General features: G+C 35.8%; 1 protein-coding gene across 6 annotated transcripts in view; it reads left to right on the top strand.

The window, feature by feature from the left end:
• FAM13A (family with sequence similarity 13 member A) overlaps nt 1-6,000 on the top strand; it is a 251,670-nt gene that overhangs the window by 89,756 nt on the left and 155,914 nt on the right. Inside the window, exon 2 of one of the 6 annotated variants that reach the window (XM_039845700.1) lies at nt 536-538. The exons of the other annotated variants lie outside the window; for them this stretch is intronic. The gene's annotated coding sequence lies outside the window, so the exon portion shown is untranslated. The remainder of the gene's footprint in view (nt 1-535; nt 539-6,000) is intronic. 6 annotated transcript variants of the gene reach the window in all.

The raw sequence follows: 6,000 nt of genomic DNA, 5'->3' as shown, positions 1-6,000 counted from the left end.
ACACACACACACACACAAACACACAGGAATATCATTCAGCCATAAAAAAGAAGGAAATTCTATCATTTGCAACAACATAGATGAACCTGGAGGATGTTATGCTAAGTGAATTAATCCAGACATGGAAAGACAAATACTGCATGATCTCACCTATATGTGGAATCTAAAAAAAGTTGAACTCATGGAAGCAGAAAATAGATTAATGATTCACAGGGACCAGCAGAGGGAGAAATGGAGAGATGTTGGTCAAGAGGTACAAAGTTTCAGTTTTATAAAGTAAGTTTTAGAGATCTAATGTACAGCAATGTAACTGTAGTTAAACAACTGTATTGTATACTTGAAAATTGCTAAGAATGTACATCTTAAGTGTTCTCAACACACAAAAAAGTGGAAAATTATGTGAGGTGATAAATGTTAATTAGCTTGATTTAATAATTATTTCACAGTGATTATGTATATCAAAACATCAAATTGTACACCTTATATATACAATTTTTAGTTGTCAAAATTATGTCTTAATAAAGCTAGAAAATAGAAAGCAAGTAGAGCTGACATCCAGACTTCCCAAAGGACATTAACCTGGGCAGCTGTGAGGTTCTGGGAAGCCTGCAGTGTAATAGCAGGACTGTCTGTTCAAGGAGCTGCCACTGGGATAAACTGGCTTCACCTGTTCTTAGTTCTTGATCTTTGCCTTCCTGGTATGACAGGATATCTAATTGATACTTGAAAAAAGTATCTTTAAATGGAAATGACAGGTTACAGTTCTTTGTAAAGCAATTTTTAATACACTTAAAGGCAATAAAGATTATACCTATGAATATTATAATTGCAGTTTATAAAGTATAAAATGAATTCAAAATATGTCCAGAATGTGACTACTTTTCACCTCCATTTCTAAGCCTGAGAATTATAAATTTTAAGGTATGTATAGTGAAGATCTATTAAATGTTATTTCTTAATTCAATTTGTTCCCTTCATTTATGTAAAAATATATTGCTTTTGAGTTTTAAGAAAACACTTCTTTTACAGTCAGTCAAATTAAGACTCATTTTGCAAATACAGATGGATTACAGAGGAGAGTTTTATGGTATTGTAAAGAGTGGTTTGTAATCTGCCAGTCACATTTATTGGATCCGGTTGTATGCAGAGGAAGCCTTAGGCATGGGTTGATACTCAGCTTGTGATTATTTCAGCATTGCTACCTCAACTTGTAATTATGTCAGTATTGCTATCATCTGCTCTCCAAGTCACTAAATTCAACCAAAACACCTTTTGTGGGTTTGACCCCAGCACACCAGACCAGCTGTCTGACTGCTCCTCCCTGTCATAATAACAGCTTCTTTCCCACCAACCCTCATGCATCATGATATTACTCAGGTAATAATAAAATGCATTATCTGATTCCCAATATCATGGAGATCCATCACATTTCTTTAATGGTTGGAGATTAATACTCAAGGAAAGGGAAATGTAGGTGTTAACATGGTTTTATTTATCCATTCAGCAGGTACTTATTACATACCTACTGGGGATACATTGATCAAATGCTTTCACTCATGAACCTTAAAGTCAACTGGGGATAATAGATAATAGACAATAAACAATAAATATAAAATAAAATCATTAATTACAAATTAGAATAAGTACTCTGGTTGAAATAAAGCAGGTTAAGAAGAGAAGAACATAGTCAGAGGAGCCACTTTAGAGGATTGTTAAAGAAGACCTCCCTGAGGAGGTAACATAGGAGCTGAAGGATGGGAATGTACCAGCCATGCTGAAGAAATGGTGGAAAGACATTCCAGGCAGAGGGAATATGAAGGGGAAATGCCTGAGAGCAGGAAGGGACTTGGAGTATTTGAAGAATAGGAAAGAAGGATATTGTGGCCTGAGGCATAGCGATGGAGAGGGCAAATGCTAAGACGAAGTTAGAGAAATAGGCAAGAGCTGGATCATGCAGGGCTGTGGAAGTTATGGTAGAGTTTGGATTTATTTCAGGAATACTTGAGAAGACATTGATAGAGGAGTGACATCATCTGACTGACTATTCAAAGCTAGTAGAAGGCAGGATGATTGAAGTAATTAGGGTGAACAATGATGATATGACTGTGGTGGCCCTGTACCTAGACGTTTTGGAAACTGCTGATTGGACTTGCTGGTGGGTTTGGTGGTGAGAGGTATGGGAAAGGGAAGAATTAAGGTAGATATCTAAGACATTGGCTTAAGCCACTAGGTGCCATCTGCTAATCTGGGGAAGAAAATCAAATGCTGACAGATTTTTTTTTTTTTTTTTTTTTTTTTTTTTGCTGGTAAATCAAAAGCTCAGGATTGGACATACTAAATTTAGGTGCTTAATAGACAATCAAGTGGAGTTGACAAATAGGCAGTTAGATATAAGTAGCTCAGAAGAAATGTCAAAGATAGTGATACAGATTGGCAGTCAATAGTATATTGGTTGTATTTCAAAGCCATGAAAGTGTGATGAGATCGTTGTATCATTTGGGAAAAGGAGACTTCTCTGCATCAGCTCTTGAATCTGACTTCATTCATTCATTTATTCAGCACATGTTTAATGTGCTTCTATTAAACTAGGCACTTTTCTGTGGCATTGTAGTTATAGTAGTGAGTAAAGGAGCCTTCATAGAACATCCGTTTAGTAGAGGATACAGAAAATAAACCAATAACCAATAGACATGTAACTTTATTGTATAGAGGATAAGCAGCAGCCAAGGAGACAATGTGGAGTTGGTCAATGAGGTAGGCAATTTTTTTTTCCCTACCAGTGATGTTGTGGCAGCTAATAGAAGAAAGAGTAGTTCAAAAACAAGAAGTCACCTAGGTCAGATATTGCCGAGAAGCCAGGTAAGATGGTGACTAAGCAGTGACTGCTTTTAGTACTTTCTGTGAAGAAGTAACAAAAAACAGATTTTGGAACACTGAAGGTGAAGAAATGGAGATAGTGAGTGAAGACGGCTGTTTTGAAGAAGTTTGCTATACAGGAAAGCAAAAAAAGTGGGACCATAGCTAGTGAGAGAAGTGAAATTAAGGAAGTGCTGTTTTAAAATAAACAAAAAAGATATAATTACAGAGCATGCTTATGAGTAATGGAAATGGTCTGGTGGGAAGGGAGCGGGAGGGAATAATTGAAGGAGTGCAGTTCTTAAGCCGGTGAGGGGAAATAAGATAGAGTTGGGCATGGAGGGAATGGCTGTTTGATAGGATGTCTTAACTTCCATTGTAATTGGAGGGAAGACGGAGAAGATGAAATGGTTGCAGCGAGTTTTATAAATTTGATGGTGGAACAGTGAGTAGCCTCTGCTCAAATGTCTCTGGATTTCCAATGATATATGAAGTGAAAATGGAAGGGAAGGGGGTTTGAGAACAGAGAAGACAAGAAATATCATCTTGGAAAGTGAACAGTCAAGTTCCTAAAGAAACATAGCAGAATTGTGCACTAAAGAGGGTTTATTCAAGATTTATGGTAATAAATATAATATGTAACATTCAACCAATTCTATAATTTTTTCCAGCCACTTTCAGTCGTTCCCAGTGCATACAAGACACATATAGCTGGATTCATCCAAGGTCGTACTTTTTTTGCGAGATAAATACAATGATTGAAGACTGGAGGAGAGGAAGGAAATTAAGTGCTTTAGCAAAGGAATGAAAAATCATGAAATGTAAGCTGATTAAGGAGGGGATTAAAAGCAAGAGGAATGCACATGGGGATTATGAAAGGTTAGAAAAGGGATATTATTCATTTATTTGGTTTACTCATTCACTATAACGGTTGAGTTCCAGCTATGTGCCAAACATTGTTCTAGGCCCTGCAGATATATTCTTGAGCAAGACTGATGTTCTCACAGAGTAGGATGAGATGAACAATAAAGAATTAAAACCAATAAATATTCTGGAGGGCTGTTAAGAAATATTCAAAAAAGATAGGGAGATAGCATCAAGTAGGAGGGGAGAGCAATGGTGATTTAAATAAAGTGTTCCAGGAGGGAATCCTCTCTAGTAAAACTGAACAAAGACCTGGATGAAGCAAGAGAACAAACTTGTAAATGACTAGGAGTGTGCTAGTGTGCTAGTCTGAGGAAACAGTGACTGTTTTTCTATCTTTTAATGTCATTAGTAATTGTAAGGCCAACCTTGCCATGGCAAACAAGATATTTTCTCCTTCCCAGTTGTATTTTTAACTGGTGTTTTCATGATACCGAAATGACACAGTGAGTTTAAGCAATTGGTAGTTGCACAAAAGTCTTTAGATTAAGCAATCAGTTCAGTCAAGTCTCATTTAAGTAGACAAGATGTTTAAATGTGAATACACTCTATATATTATATCCACATCTAATTTGTTTATCATTCCATTCTCCAATGACCAATATTGGAATGCATTATAGGACTCAGTTAATATTTAAGTCTATTTTCATGCTCATAAGTAGTTTAACAAATAGTTTTAGCACAAAACACTCCCCTTTCAAACTTCTTCAAAGTTCTTCTAAGGAAAGAGTTCGAACACAAACCCAAAGCCTCTTCCCTTTGCCCTGGGACTGACTTTAAATGGCTTTTTAAAAATTCCCATACCATAATATGTTCACAAAGTTGTACAACCATTATCATTACCTAATTCTAGAACATTTTTATCACCCCAAGAAGAAACTCCATAGAGACTGGAGCCATCAGGAGTCACTGCCCATTCCCTAGTGCTCCCAGCCCCTGGCAACCACTAATCTACTCTCTGTTCCTATTTGCCTATTCTGGAGATTTCATATAAGTGGAATTACACAAAGTGTGCCCTTTTGTGTTTGATTTCTTTCACTTAGCATGATGTTTTCAAGGTTAATCTATGTGTTTAGCAAGTATTAGTATTTCATTCCTTTTTATAGCTGAATATTATTCCATCATATCGATATACTATATTTTTTAATCCATTCATCAGTTGATGGACATTTGGGTTTTCATATTTGCTTATTATGAATAATGCTGCTATGAGCATTCACATAAAAGTTTTCATGTGAACATGTTTGTCATTCTCTTAAGTATATATCTACATGCGTAAATGGCTTTTTAAAAGCACAACTTTAAAAAAGTTTTTTCTTAAAAATATTTCTCACTTAGGTCCATAATATTCTTTCTGTTGTAAAAGAATACATAAAGTTACTACCAGTTACTTTTTAAGTTACCAGTTGAATTATTTAATTTTTCTCCAGAAATCTGAATAATATTGTCCTTACAAGAAATGTTCCCTATACCTTGTGACTCTTGAGCCGCCTGGCTCACTGCCCACTGAGTGGGTGCATGCCAGTATTTCTGCAGCATTCTGGTGGGGCATTGGGAATGCAACTATGAACAGGTGATGGTTTACCTTTTTGTCAATAAATATTGCCTCTTCCTGGAAGGATCATAGAATCTTGAAATTTAAGAACTAGACAGAATTCTTGAAGCTTCCCTAATCTCATTCCTTTGTTTTATAGATGTTTGAACTAAGAGAGAAGTCCAAGAGGTAAAAATGCTTGCCCAAGTTCTTACAGCCAGTTGGAGAACTAGGATGAGAAACAAGATCTCTTCTGACTCCTTGTTCAGTGCTCTGACTACTAAACTTACTTTGTCTCTGTTGTCTGAAAGTCATAAAACAAAAAATAAATATAATTCATGTACGTGACATTTTCAGATAAAAGTTTACAGAAAATGCTTTGAGAGTGTTCTAGGGAAAAGCTATCAGCCTTATACTCATTAATTCACAGGGACAGGGAAGGAAACTAGGTGTATTAAGGAAATATTATAACTTTTAGTTTGTGCATAAGAAAGAAAGAATTATAGGCATTCATGAACACTCAGTTATAAACAAAGATCAGCTATTCCTATTAACTTCTCTTAAGAGTCAGCTTTTTTCCTTCTCATTACATTCTAACATTTACGTACCAGTAGTTTAAAAAGAAGGGTATAAGGATTAAGCATGATTATATTATCCAAGTGTAGTCAAACTGCCCAATGGATTAT

This window comes from Pteropus medius, unplaced genomic scaffold (genome assembly GCF_902729225.1).
Source record: "Pteropus medius unplaced genomic scaffold, Ma_sr-lr_union100, whole genome shotgun sequence".
Classification (NCBI taxonomy): Eukaryota; Metazoa; Chordata; class Mammalia; order Chiroptera; family Pteropodidae; genus Pteropus; species Pteropus medius.
The sequence above is the reverse complement of the archived record's forward strand: the minus strand, read 5'-3'. Positions and strand labels throughout refer to the sequence as shown.